Source organism: Bubalus kerabau, chromosome 9 (assembly GCF_029407905.1).
Source record: "Bubalus kerabau isolate K-KA32 ecotype Philippines breed swamp buffalo chromosome 9, PCC_UOA_SB_1v2, whole genome shotgun sequence".
Classification (NCBI taxonomy): Eukaryota; Metazoa; Chordata; class Mammalia; order Artiodactyla; family Bovidae; genus Bubalus; species Bubalus kerabau.
In genome coordinates, this window is record NC_073632.1 from 34,648,031 (window position 1) to 34,663,824 (window position 15,794).

The window sequence follows — 15,794 nt, forward strand, 5'->3', positions numbered from 1 at the left end:
CACAGGCAGTACCAAGTAGCAGAAAACTAACAGGCCCCCAGAACTGATGAAATAGACATGTCATGGCTAACCTGCATGGGCCATTCATCAGAGCAGATGGCCCAACTTCCTCCTCTTCCTCAGTATCCTGACACTGTGGAAGACATTGGGGACACAGCAGAAACCTGGTGTGGGCCCTTAAAGGGAGGTTCAGAGTTAAAACACTAAGTTAGGCTTTGGAACACTAAGGCATATTTCTAGTTCATTTGCCTTTGTGGACTAAGACTTATGCCCACAGTAGCTCTTATATTCTCCTTACTTTGATTAAGGATTAGAGCAAATCTATCACCCCTTGAAAGAGATTCATAAGGGATGCTTTTTAAGTACTTGGGATATTTGACAGGAAGAATTAGTGCAGAGTGGTACAGCTTTTCCTTTTCTTAAGATTATTTAATTTTGGTTGGAAGTCCGAGACCCAGTATTAAAAAAGTGCTTCCAGCCCAAAGGGTGACACAGATTAAGAAGGTTGAGTATGTGGTTAAAAACAGATTTTGATGTTTTTGATGTTGTCAAAATAACTGCCATGAATAGAAGGCTGCCTAAATTTATATCTGGGGCTCACTGTTGTCAGGAGATATTGTTTCAGGACCTCTGGTTGTCTGCATTTCAATGTCATGTGTGTGAAAGAAGGAAAACAGGGGTACAAATAGTCTCCACTTCATTGTATTAAGTGGAGTGAGTTCCTATTTGCAAACAGGTTGGAATACAGTAAGCAAGATATAAGTGATCACTGAATAAAGATAAGTTACTTGAGCTACATGATTTGGTGCTGTCTTCATATATACCTCCTTTGTGAGCACAGTGCATGTAACAGCGTTTAAAAAAGGAAATCTCTCTGAACAATTTAAAGTTCTAACACTGACTAATACCTAACTGGTTTCTAAACTTTATATCTGAGAATTTTGATTATATTTTTGCTTTTGATTATTTTAGCAACTAATACTATGCCTTAAACATGCCTGTCAAAAATAAGGCATGTTTTTTTCTTTTGTTCTTAAACACCATGCACACACATACACACTCGCATACAGGTGCCTGCCTGAGTTCATTAAAGAAATAGGTTTGATAGATTTAAAGCTTCCTTCAAGCCTTTTGAATGAGATTCACATGGCTCAGTATTTGACCAAGAGGCAGATGCTAGTCAGAGCGTGGCTTACTTAGAAAAAAACACATTCTTTCCTTGTAAGATATAAACACCAAAGAGAGAGACGTTTTTACTTTGGGGCTGAAAAGATTTCCATATCTTGCCAATTAGGATTAGCTTTGTTTTAAAGTCCAGGGATGAGAATTCTTTTCCTGTGCATTCTTTATACACACGCATGCACACGCACCCATACACTTCAGGCCTGGAAGCTCTGGGAACAGGCATCTTCATATTAAGGAATTAGAAAAATCTATCTTCACATAAATGTCTGCGAAGCCCTTTAAAAATCAGTGCTTTAAGTTTTTCAAAGATTTATTTATTTAGTTTTGGAAAAAAAAAAAGCAAGTACCTCATCAGTTCTCTCACAAAAAAATCTTCAAATGCTTTTGGGAAAGAAATGAATTTTAAAGTGTGTTCAGTCATACTTTATTCAAGCAAAGCAGTGGGAAAAAAGTCCTAGAATCAGAACTACAGCTCACCATAATCTGGTTAAAATTATCTCCAGCACCACCTGTCATTATTAATATGTAGGAGAAGGAAAACTACCTTCCGCCTGAGCACATGGCCCATCAGCCCGTCGGTACTCTGTCTTATCCTGATGGCAGTTACATTTTCAATTCTTCTTGAACTTTCATATATTCGTTGAAGGCAGCTCATGGTTTAATTTAAATGTGTTTTAAGGAACATTTCATTAGCATTTACATCTACTCATGGAAGAAAATCCACAGGTCTTTTACATTTTCTGTCTCTAACTTCTGTTAAATTTGCAAGCTTAACCATTTTGCTTGGCTTAAAAAAGCTGTTATGTTGTTTTGGAAAGTGATAATATACTAAAGCATAAGCACCAAAGTATCAATTGTGAGACTGATTCTTAGCGGAAACTAGAGATACGTGCTCTAAAACCTGGATCTGAAAATAACTCATAATTAGAAAGAAACAGATAAAGTGAGGCCATCTTGCTCAGACCCACAAAACTGAGATGCACGTTAATGAAATCCATCTTTTAATTTTGCTGACTTCAGTTCATGTCAAAAGTAGCTGAGCTGCATGTCTAATACCCACTTCTATGGCTTGAGAAGTTTCTCTACAAACTCTTATAAAGAACTTATTTTGGGATAGCTCTAGAACATTCTAGTCTAGATTATGTGTTGCCTGATGTCCAACTGGATCAAAAAAACACTGGATTTAATCTTGAGTGAACTATCTATATGTATAATAAAATATTCTTCTTCATAGGTATAGGAACCTATATAGTGCTGTGCTTAGTGGCTCAGTCACGTCTGACTCTTTGTGACTCTATGGACTGTAGCCCACCAGACTCTTCTGTCTATGGAATTCTCCAGGCAAGAATACTGGAGTGGGTTGCCATAGCTTTCGCCAGGGGAATCTTCCCAACCGAGGGAGCAAACCCAGGTCTCTCGCACTGCAGGTGGTTCTTTACTGTCTCAGCCATGAAGGAAGCCTTTAAGGTGGACTGGATCTTTGATCTCCCTATACCCTTTTCGTAGGCAGGAAAATCACAAAAGGTCCCACTGGGATTTGAACCCAGGATCTCCTGTTTACTAGGACAGGTGCTTTAACCAACTAAGCCACAGAGGAGGTCTCCAAATAGTTCTACTGCTTGCAGTTTGCAAGCATAGCTACTGACACAAGTTATGGTGAAGAAAGTTACTTTGATACCTACAACATTTATTCAGTATTTAACACCTAGTATGTATTAGTCAAGGAGAAGGCAATGGCACCCCACTCCAGTACTCTTGCCTGGAAAATCCCATGGACAGAGGAGCCTGGTAGGCTGCAGTCCATGGGGTCGCTAAGAGTTGGGCACGACTGAGCGACTTCACTGTCACTTTTCACTTTAATGTATTGGAGAAGGAAATGGCAACCCACTCCAGTATTATTGGCCTGGAGAATCCCAGGGACGGGGAGCCTGATGGGCTGCCATCTATGGGGTCACACAGAGTCGGACATGACTGCAGCGACTTAGCAGCAGCAGCAGCATGTATTAGTCATGATGTCCTTTTTTGCCTTCTTTAAAATATGTATATTTTTCATTTTTAATTGAAAAAATTTCCCATGCTAGTAAGGTTATGCTCAAAATCCCTCAAGCTAGGCTTCAGCAGTACATGTACTGAGAACTTCCAGATGTACAAGCTGGGTTTAGGAAAGGCAGAGGAATGAGAGTTCCAATTGCCAACAGTCTCTGGATCATAGAGAAAGCAAGGGAATTCCAGGAAAACATCTACTTCTGCTTCATTGACTATGTAAAGCCTTTGTGTGGATCATAACAAACTGGAAAATTTTTAAGGAGATGGGAATACCAGACCACCTTACCTGTCCCCTGAGAAACTTGTATATGGTCAAGAAGCAATAGTTAGAACCTTACATGGAACAACTGACTGGTTGAGAAATGAGAAAGGAGTACAACAAGGCTGTATATCATCACCCTGCTTATTTAACTTATATGCAAAGAACATCATGTGAAATGCCAGGCTGGATGAAGCACAAGCTGGAATCAAGACTGTCGGGAGAAATATCAACAACCTCAAATATGGAGATGACACCACCCTTATAGCAGAAAGCAAAGAGGAACTAAAGAGCTTCTTGATGAAGGTGAAAGAGGAGAGTGAGAAAGCTATCTTAAAACTCAACATTCACGAAACTAGGATCATAGCATCTTGTCCCATTTCTTCATAGCAAATAGAAGGTGGAAAAAGTAGTAGCAGTGATAGCTTTTCTTTTCTTGGGCTCCAAAATCACTGTGCATGGTGACTTCAGCCCTGTGACTGCTTCTTGGAATGAAAGCCATGACAAACCCAGACAGTGTATTAAAAAGCAAAGACATCACTCTGTCGACAAAGGTCCAGATAGTCAAAGCTATGGTTTTTCTAGTAATCATGTACAGATGTACGAGTTGAACCATAAAAAAGGCTGAGTGGCAAATAATTGATACTTTCAAATTGTGGTGCTGGAGAAGACTCTGGAGAGTCCTCTGGATGGCAAGGAGGTCAAATCAGTCAATCCTAAAGGAAATCAACCCTGAATATTTACTGGAAGGGCTGATGCTGAAGCTCTGATACTTTGGCCATCTGTTGCAAAGAGCTGACTCACCAGCAAAGACCCTGATGTTGTGAAGGATTGAGGGCGGGAAGAGAAGGGGACGCCGCAACAGAGGATGAGATGGTTGGATGGCATCACAGACTCAATGGACATGAATTTGAGAAAACTCCAGAAGATAGTGAAGGATAGGGAAGCTCCATGGAGTTGCAAAGAATCATACGTGACTTAGAGACTGACCAACAACAATGTAAAGAATTTGTGCACACATGCACACACATAAATACTTAAACTGTTAGAACACACATCCTTAGCACAAATATCACAGGCATTTTTGAATGCTGAAGAATCTCTGAAGAATCACTTTGTTCCTCCCAGATGGGACAAGCAATGCATCAATCAACTTGTGTGGCATGTTCATGGAAAGTAGAGCAAAATCCCAGTAGAAGCAAGCAAGCTCATTATAACTGTGTCTGTTATAATACAGTCTGTGCTGATTTTGCCAAATGTATTTCCTTTCCCTTCTTTGTAATTAAAAACTTAAAATGGCTTATGAAAGGGAAAGGGCACCACTGAAATAATGAAACTTGGCAGTTACTACCTTGAACAGGTGTCATTTTTTCCCCCTTAAATACAACTCAGAGAAAATCTAAAGCATAGATATTTACTGATACTATATTTTGGTTCTCACTGATAGGCAGCAGTGATTTGTATTAGTAGATGGTAATAGTGGCTTTGATGCTTACCCATACAGGTACCTATCGTTGAAAGAGTCATTATTGGTTAGTATTTAGTGCTTGTCCTTTTATACATTTGTGGTTATAATTACTGCTTCTAAACACTATTTATACACTGTGTCTTGAGGACTTTTTGCTTTGTTTTGCTTTTTTCCCCAGGTTTTGACACATCTTTAGGCAGAACTAATATAGTGCATTCAGTGAATTCCAAATGAAAGGCTGGATGTGGGAATGATGGTGGACTGGTACATCATAGGTCCCATACTCTAAGACATAAGGTACATTTTTTTCAGGAGACACACCTAATTCCTCAGCAGTAAGGCATACAGAAGAACATAAAGTTGTCGTAGGACATTTCCAATAGCATTTTGCATTTTTTATTTAGTCTATTGTATCTGTGAAGCATTAATATAAAAAAGTACCAACAAATACAAGAATCTACTCTCTAAGTATCTGCCCACATAGATCTCAAAACAAAAACCAAACAAGCAAAAAAACTCAAACTGCTTACTACAATGATTGAAATAAACCTCAAAGCATAAATGTTGTTGGATTTAGGAACTGAAATTTGCATGCCTTATTAAATAGTGCAGTGCTTTTCAAATTCTAAAGCGAAGGAGCACTTTATTTCAAAGTCAATCTTACAAAGAACTTGAACCTTCCTTCTTTACCTGTGAGTACTGCACTAATGGAAACCTGACCACCTCATCTTCTTATTCCCTGGTCACCTCCCATCTCTCTCTACCCAAGTATTTGTACCTAAATTATTAAATAGAAGTTCTCATTGAGTTCCTTGGGTCAGCAGACTTGTCAGAATACCCTGTATAAGAGAGTAGGACCCAGAGGGATGGTATGGGGAGGGAGGAGGGAGGAGGGTTCAGGATGGGGAACACATGTATACCTGTGGCGGATTCATTTTGATATTTGGCAAAACTAATACAATTATGTAAAGTTTAAAAATAAAATAAAATTAAAAAAAAAAAGAGAGTAGGATCTCAAGAGTATCAGTGCTTCGCTATAATTGTCTTTTAGATGACAACTTTTATTTATTCCTCAGTGAAGTATTTAGATTCAGCATACATTTTGGTGTATAAATATTTTCCAAATGTTTTAATAAAGCAGCTGATGCATTAATATGGAATATGTGCAATAAAAACAGAGTTATATATGTAATTGTCTTGGGAGTGTGCCTGCCTATGAATATGCCAGAGATTGACTAATGAGATATACATTAGAAGAAGAGAAAAACAACAGAAAGCATAATTTAAGAATGGGAGACCAGAAGCATATTTATCCTGGGGCTCAAAATATTATATATAAAATTATGCTTGTTCTAAAGAAATAAGAAATTCATATTAAGGCAGAACATACAGTTTTTCAAAAATATACTTTGCTATTATGTATTTAGAATCTAGTGTTTTGAGGTCCTATGCACAAGGCCAAATATTTTAAATTTCGTGGGCCATCTAGTTTCTCTTGCATCTATCACACTGTCTCCGTACAGCCTATGAGAAGCCTTGTATGCGTGCTCCATCACTCAATCATTCAGTCATGTCCGACTCTTTACGACCCCATGGACTTTAGCCCACCAGGCTCCTCTTGTCCATGAAATTTTTCAGTCTAGAATACTGGAGTGGCTTGCTATTTTTCTCCTCCAGGGGATCTTCCTGATCTTGGGATTGAACCCATGTCTCTTGTGTCTCCTGCATTGGCAGACAGATTATTTATCACTAGTGCTACCCGACTGGCACCACCAAGGACTGAACCTTGCATTGCAGGCAGATTCCTTACCATCTGAGCCCCAGGGAAGCCCATGGGAAACCAAGGATAGAGGCAAATGAATGGATGTGGCTGGGTTCCAATAAAACTTTGTTTACAAAAAGAGACTGAGGGCCAGTCTTAGTCTTAGGCCAGTCTTGACTCTTAGGCTGTATTTAATCAACTTCTATCTTAAAAAAAAAAAAAAAGAATTAAGAAAGAACAAAAGAATATAATTTTAGTAAAGCTAAATGAGCTTAAATTGACTTAATCAATTGACAATTAAAAAACTGACTTAAATTGACTTAATCAAGGGACTGTGTTTTATAGTAATATAATTCATCTATCTATCCATTAGACTAATATTATGCTGATAATTTAAAATTCTGAGACTATATAATCTGGAATGTGGAGAAATACCTTCATTCTCTTAAAATTTTGGGACTCACTGAGTTTCTATTCTCCTGAGTATAAACATGATGATGGATGGATGGCCATTCTCTAAACAGAGAAAAGATTTTCTGTTTCTCTCTCTGTGTGTATGTGTGTTCAGTATATTAACCTGTGTCTCCTAATTACAATGACAATAAAATCTGGAAGTTACTCTTCCCACCTCCTTCACCCTTCTGCAGTCCAGTCTTTCTCTTGAGTTACTTCCTAAAGAGCTTTCACTATTTTAAACTCCATCATCTTTTGTCTAGACTCCTGCAAAGCCCCCTGATTGGAACACAACACCTCTTTCCTGGACCCTCCAGCTCCAGTATTACTTTTAAAAGGCCATGCAAATATGGGGTTACTGGCTTTAGGGAGATAAAAAGAGGTGACCAGGAGCATAATATCTAATCTCATGTAATTCCAGGCCAATTCAGGTTCCACAATAAGGCAATGAGCTAGAGGCATCATTCTCCTCTCTCATCTTAAACCTACATTTTATATTCTGGTGTGGGGTGCTAGGATCCTTATTTTATAAAACCATCTCTATGAATCTGCCAAAATAAGATCTATAAGGAGACTGTGTACAGAGTTTGAATGGAGTGTGATTTTTCTATCTTTCTTTGCAACCCTATGGACTGTAGCCCGCTGGGCTCCTCTGTCCATGGAATTCTCCAGGCAAGAATATTGGAGTGGGTTGCCATTCCCTTCTCCAGGGGAGCTTCCCAACCCAGGTATAGAAACCAGATCTCCTGCACTGTGGGCAAATTCTTTATTGTCTGAGCCACCAGGGGAGCCCCATCTTTCAGCAAAACACTACTCAATTTTAAACATATTTTAAAGCAGGTATGTGGCATTATATTATAGTTTACATTAGAAAAAATATTAAAAAGGACCACAAGAGTCCTTTGTTATATGCAACGATTACTGAGGTAAGACTAAAACCTGGCATGATTTAGAACCACAGATATTATTTAGCATTTCCTGAATATGTATAGATTGAATATATTCACCCATACACACATATACACACCTACGTATATCTTATACTCTTGTGTTTTGGCAGCAAATGTAAAGTTCACCATCTGGTCTTATAGTAGAGTCCAAACACATAAGTATAAAAAATGTGTTAATTCCTTAAAATGAACTATTTGGAAGAGATTTTATTTCTTTAAAGGGTCATATTGACCATGGTCTATTAATATACCTATTTCATCAGAAAGATTCTTGGATATCCTGAAAAAGAAAACCTTGCTGAGCAGAATTATTTTTCATAGACTAGTTGAGGTTCATGTTGTTTGATCTTTTTGTTCTAAAATGCATTGCCAAAATATTACAACTTTATGACACCATAACTTTTGCACACTGTTCCATAAAAAAGAAAGAGAAAGAAAGAACATCTAGAGAAAAGTGAGTAAGCAACAGTTACTCTAAGAAATAGCTAAGACCATGGAAAAAATAGAATCACATATCTCGAGCACCTGAATAAAAAGCAAGGCTATTGAATTGAACAATTCCAGAGACACCATTCAGAGAAGGCAATGGCACCCCACTCCAGTACTCTTGCCTGGAAAATCCCATGGAGGGAGGAGCCTGGTGGGCTGCAGTCCATGGGGTCACTACCAGTCGGATATGACTGAGCGACTTCACTTTGACTTTTCACTTTCATGCATTGGAGAAGGAAATGGCAACCCACTCCAGTATTCTTGCCTGGAGAATCCCGCTGCCATCTATGGGGTCTCACAGAGTCGGACACAACTGAAGCAACTTAGCAGCAGCAGCAGCAGAAGCACAGACACCATTCATATGGCATCCAGTCGTCTTCCCTTATCCACCGTTTAGCTCCCTGCAGTTTCAGTTACTTGCAGTTCTACTACAACTGAAAACATTACATGGAAAACTCCAGAAATGAATTTCTTAAGTTTTAAATTCTCACTGTTCTAAGTAGCATGATGAAATTTTGTGCCCTCCCACTCTTTCCAGTCCAGGCTGTCAATGTAAAACATCCCTTGGGCTGATATATCCTACCCATGTGTCACTTAATAGACATCTTAACAGACTACTGCAGAATCACAGTACCTGTGTTCAGTCGACTCTTATTTTACTTAAATTATGGCGCAAAGTGCAAGAGTAGTGAAGCTGAAATTTGGGCATTCTCTTACTGTGCCTAATATATGAACTGAACCTGATGACAGGTTATGTATGTGTAGGAAAAATATAGTATATATAGTTGTCCCTTGAACAATGTAGATTTGAACTGCATGGGTCACACAGATGTTTTCCAATAAATATATTAAACATATATTCCAAATTCTGGTAGACTTGAGATAATTTGAAAAATAATTTGCAGGTACACTCTATCACTTAGAAATATGAAAAAATTAAGGCAAAGTTAGGTATGCCATGATGTAAAATTATATGTAGATACTAGTCTATACTTATATAGGTATAATGTGAGTAATATTTAATATATAATCAATAATATATTAGATTTCTTCCAGTTTTATAATTTTGCTTTCAAAGAATAACATTATCTGACAGTATGCCTCTCTATTGTCATCGGAGAAACTGCTTATCAGCCTATCACCATAGGTAAATGTGTATTATTAAATATAACAATGTTTCTAATTGTTATATTTTCTATGAATATGACTGTAATAATATATATCATAAAAGTTGTATAATGATTCATTAATTCATGTGTAGGCCAGGCTACCTTGGAGCAACTGTATCAACTATACTGCTGCTGCTGCTGCTTAGTCGCTTCAGTCGTGTCCGACTCTGTGCGACCCCATAGACGGCAGCCCACCAGGCTCCCCAATCCCTGGGACTCTCCAGGCAAGAACACTGGAGTGGGTTGCCATTTCCTTCTCCAATGCAGGAAAGTGAAAAGTGAAAGTGAAGTCGCTCAGTCGTGTCCGACTCGTAGCGACCCCATGGACTGCAGCCCACCAGGCTCCTCCGGCCATGGGATTTTCCAGGCAAGAGTACTGGAGTGGGGTGCCATTGTCTTCTTCAGTATCAACTACTACCACAAAGCGTTTCATGCAAAGATGGGCACAATAAAGGACAGAAAAGGTAAGCACCTAACAGAAGCAGAAGATAAGAAGCATCAGAAGCAGAAGGTGGAAAGAATACACAGAAAAACTATACAAAAAACACCTTAATGACCATGATGATATGATCACCCACCTAGAGCCAGACATCCTGGAGTGAAAAGTCAAGTGGGCCTTAGGAAGGATCATTACAAACCAAGCTAGTGGAGCTGATGGAATTCCAAGTGAGCTATTTCAAATCCTAAAACATGATGCTGTGAAAGTGCTGCACTCAATATGCCAGCAAATCTGGAAAACTCAGCAGTGGCCACAGGACTGGAAAGGGTCAGTTTTCATTCCAATCCCAAAGAAAGGCAATGCCAAAGAATATTCAAATTATTGCACAATTGCACTCATCTCATACACTAGCAAAGTAATGCTCAAAATTCTCCAAATTAGGCTTCAAAAGTCCATGAACCAAGAACTTACAGATGTTCACAGATGTTCAAACTGGATTTAGAAAAGGCTGATGAACCAGAGATCAAATTGCCAATATCTGTTGAATCATAAAAAAGCAAGAGAATTCCAGAAAAACATCTGCTTCACTGACTTTGCTAAAGTCTTTTACTGTGTGGATCACAACAAACTGTGGAAAATTCTTAAAGAGATGGGAATACCAGAGATGGGAATTACCTACCACTTGAGAAACCTGTATGCAGGTCAAGAAGCAATAGTTAGAACCAGACATGGAACAGCAGACTGGTTCCAAACAGGGGAAGGAGTACATCAAGGGTCAAGGCTGTCTATTGTCACTGTCCTAATTTAATTTGTATGCAGAGTCAGTCATGCGAAATGCTGGGCTGGATGAAGCACAAGCTAGAATCAAGATTGCTGGGAGAAATATCAATAACCTCAGATATGCAGATGACACCACCCTTATGGGACTTAAGAGCCTCTTGATAAAAGTGAAAGGAGAGAGTGGAAAAGTTGGCTTAAAGTTCAACATTCAGAAAACAAAGATTATGGCATCCAGTTCCATCACTTCATAGAAAATAGATGGGGAGACAATGGAAACAGTGACAGGCTTTATATTCTTGGGCTCCAAAATTACTGCATATGGTGACTGCAGCCATGAAATTAAAAGACACTTGCTCCTTGGAAGAAAAGCTATGACCAACCTAGATAGCATATTAAAATGCAGAGACATTAGTTTGCCAACAAATGTCCATCTAGTCAAAGCTATGGTTTTTCCAGTGGTCATGTATGGATGTGAAAGTTGGAGTTTAAAGAAGGTTGAGCACTGAAGGATTGATGCTTTTGAACTGTGGTATTGCAAAAGACTCTAAAGAGTCCCTTGGACAGCAAGGAGATCAAACTAGTCAATCCTAAAAGAAATCTATCCTGAATATTCATTGGAAAGACTGATTCTAAGCTGAAACTCCAATACTTTGGCCACCTGATGCAAAGAGCTCAGTCATTAGAAAAGATCCTGATGCTGGTAAAGATTGAAGACAGGAAGAGAAGGGGATGATAAAGGATGAAATGGTTGGATGGCATCACCGACTCAATGGACAAGAGTTTGAGCAAGCTCCAGGAGATGGTGAAGGACAGGGAAGCCTGGCATGCTGCAGTCCACGGGTTCACAGAGTCAGACATGACTGAGCGACTGAACAACAACCAGAAAACAGACATATTGCTGCCTCTGCATTCTCATTGCCTGAATCTCTATCCCTGCAAATAAATATAAATTTCTTTTTCATATTATCTTCTCATTTTAAATGTCTAATGCTAGTAATATGTATAACATTTACTGTGTTTTGTATATATTGATGTAAATCTGAAAGATGATTCACCTTGTAAACTGATGATATGAACTTGCAGAATCTAAAAGTACAGTGCTGCGAATATATTTCTTCCTTAGGATTCCTTAATAACATTATCTTTTCTTTAGCTCCCCTTATTGCAAGAATACAGTATAGAATATGTACAACATACAAAATATGTGCTAACTGACTGCTATTGGTAAGGCTTGTGGTCGACAGTAATCTATTCGTAGTCAAAGTTATAAATGTGCATATAACTGAATCACTTTGAAGTACACCTGAAGCTAACACAACATTGTTAATGAACTACACTTCAACATTGAAAAATGTTTTTTTAAAATTACAATTAGATTTTTGACTGTTTGATGGGTTGGTGCCGCTAACTCCAGTGTTATTCAAGGGTCAACTATATAGAGTTTCAGTATTCTCCATGGTTTTAGACTATAGGGGCAGGGAGCTGTCTTAGAAATTATCCGCCTCAGATAAGATGGGGGGGATACTGTAATCTGGGAATATCGGCCTTTGGAGTTCTGTGATGTGACTGGCCCTGAAGGGTACAAGTGTTTAAATAGGTTAGATCATTATTGTGAAGACAGAACTTTATATTAGCTTCTGTATAAATAAAACGTAAAAATTAAATTATCAAAAAAAAAAACCCACCTAGCCACTTTTCAGCTTTACTAAAATGATCTGCTCCTACATCATAACAATTTCTAGTCTCCTAATTAGCTTGGCTCAAAATGCCAGTGTACTTGTTCCTACAGTACAACTGGACTCTGCTTCAAGACACAAGTTCTACATCCAAAGGCAACTTTGCCCACACAAGTTTCATTGATCAGTGTTTCCTATATACCATTTTCTAGTATCTGTTAGAACTAAAGGCAGAATGTAAACAGTTAATAGAGCTATCATGTTTTTATTTTCCTTTCAAATTATGAAGACAGTGGAGCAGAAGTCTAACTATCTGTGCATCCTATAAAATGCACAGATAAAGAGGGTTGAATAATAACAGAAATTTTATACAATTTGTGCTAAAACAATTAAAGTGACGACATTTCTATTTTCCTCTCATGTTTCACCAAGAATTTGGAGAAGTGAAGAAAGCATCAGAAGAGTTTGACTTGCAAACTTTAAGTAAGATAAAGAGTTATGTTATGCACCCCAGTATTGAGGGCTAGATAGGCTGGATATTTAGTGCCACTCGCTTTAATATCTAACTGGGTTTCTGAAACATATAGGCTCTCAATAAGTATTTGTTGAATTAGCCTAAAAATTATCCTTGAGTTAATTTCATATCTTGGCTATTGTAAATAATGCTGCAATAAACATGGGAGTGCATATATCTCTTTTATACACTGTTTTCATTGTTTTGAAGGTATATATCCATAAGTGAAGTTGCTGGATCATATGGTAGATTTATTTTTAATTGTTTGAGGTGCCACCATACTTACTTTTCCATCAACAATATTCAAGGACTCTTTTTTCCACATCCTAGCCAACATCTCTTATCTCTTGTACTCTTAGTGATTAAATATTCTATCAGGTGTGAGGTGATAGCTCATTGTGGTTTTGATTTTCATTTCCCAATCATCAGTGATGTTTAGCATATTTTCATGTACCTATTATGGGCTTCCCTGGTGCGGTAAAGAATCCGCCTGCAATGCAGGAGCCTCAGGAGACATGGGTTCGATCCCTGAGTGGGGAAGATCCTCTGTGGGGAGGGGCGGGGCATGACACCCATTCCAATATTCTTGCCGGGAGAAACAGAGGGACAGAGGAGCCGGACAGATTACACAGGGTCACAGAGAGTCGGACACGAGCGACATAGCACGCATGCGTGCATTACCGTTTAGCTACCTTCTTTGGACAAATGTCTACTTAGTTCCTCTGCCTCGCTTTTAGTTAGATTGTTTTGTTGTTGGTGTTATTCAGTTGTATGAGTTCTTTATATATTCTGGATATTAACCCCTTATTTGATACATATGTTTTACAAAATTTTCCTCCCATTCTGTACATTGCTTTTTAATTTTGCAAATTCTTTTTTTTTTTTTTTTTTCTGTGCAAAACCTTTTGTACAATGGAGTATTTTCCATTAAGGAAGAAGGACATTATGCTATTTGCAACAACATGGATGGGTGTTGAGCCCAATATGTGAAGTGAGATAAATCAGAGAAAGACAAGTACTGCATGGTATTACTTATGTGTGGAGTCAAATAAAACCAGGTTTGTAAAAACAGAATAAAATGGTGGTTACCAGGGGCTGGGATAGGCAGGATTAGGGGTAGGGGGCTAGAACAGATGCTTAAGGGTCCACACTTAAAGCCTAAAAATCTAGTTCACAGTATAGTGAATACAGACAGCAATATTGTATTATAATCATCAGACTTGCTAAGAGCCTAGAACTTAATTATTCCAACCACTAAAAAGAAAGAATGGTAATGTTATGTGATAGAGGTGCTAATTATCACTACAATGGTAATCACATTATTACATTACATAAATGTATCAAATTAACATGCACACCCTAAATTTAGAGGTTATATGTCAAATATACTTCAATTAAAAAAAAATTCTCCTTGAAGATTGTAATCTAAATATCTAAAGCTTTTTGCTCGGAAATAAAGAGTAAGATTATTGCAAGGATTAAATAAGATAATATGTGTAAGGCATTTAGCATAATTCCTGGCACATAGTGTAAATGCTCAATAAATTTAGCTATTCACATTTTTGTTATTATTTCCTAAATTTTGGATTATCATGCTCACAATTACCTTCTCTCCTTATTTTTTTTTACTATCAGAGTAATCTCTGCTGGATGGGAAATATTCTAAATCAAGATTTCAGACTTTTGCTATCCTTCCATTTCCTTTGCTAGATATTTATAACACTAATGGGTCTGAGCTATGGGATCGCCCAGATCTACATCAGCCTGCTCAAATTTATCTTGACAATGCCTTTGAGGCTTTAAATAGTATAAAATAGGTTCTTTCCTTTATCAATATTGGAAGATATAAAATCTATATATTGGATTCATAAGACACACATATGTTATTCAATGCAGGTTCCAAAATAAAGAAAAAATCCTGGATTATATTTATTGAGCACTTACTATGCATCTAGCACTATATTCTTTACTCTAACCAATTTAATCTTATAACAACCTGATGATGAGTGGGTTTTATTATCCCAGTTTTATCCAGGAAGAAACTGAAGCTTAAAAAAATTAAATAATTTCCCTATGGCCATCAGCCAGTAAGTAGTGAAATAGGAATATGGATTCCTTCTGAGTTGACTCAGCCTGAGCTTTGGTTAATTAAATTTCTAACAGTATTCTCACAGTAAACATTACCTTTTAAAATAAATAAAATGTTTTAAGTGCTACCCTTATGATGCTTTATTTGTACCACAGGTTAAGAATATACTTGTTATATTTATATACATATATATATAAATATATCAGAAAACTTATGAATTTTTGCCTACCTAAAAAATTTATGACATTTTGATTCCACTTGTTTGACTTAGTATGAATGGAATACTAGATTTCTAATGCAAAAATAATAGATATGCAACAAGCAATGAAGGTTTACTTTATAGCAAGGGAGCTATAGTCAATATCCTGTAATAAACTATAATGGTAAATAATTTAAAAAATAATATGTGTATATGTATAACTGTATCATCATGCTGTGCACCTGAAACATTGAAGGCAACGTACTTCAATAAAATATATATATTAAGAAAAAGAATATGTTTGTTATTCCCATAT

General features: G+C 37.5%; 1 protein-coding gene across 1 annotated transcript in view; it reads right to left on the minus strand.

The window, feature by feature from the left end:
- NKAIN2 (sodium/potassium transporting ATPase interacting 2) overlaps positions 1-15,794 on the minus strand; it is a 941,095-nt gene that overhangs the window by 394,210 nt on the left and 531,091 nt on the right. The window lies entirely within an intron of this gene.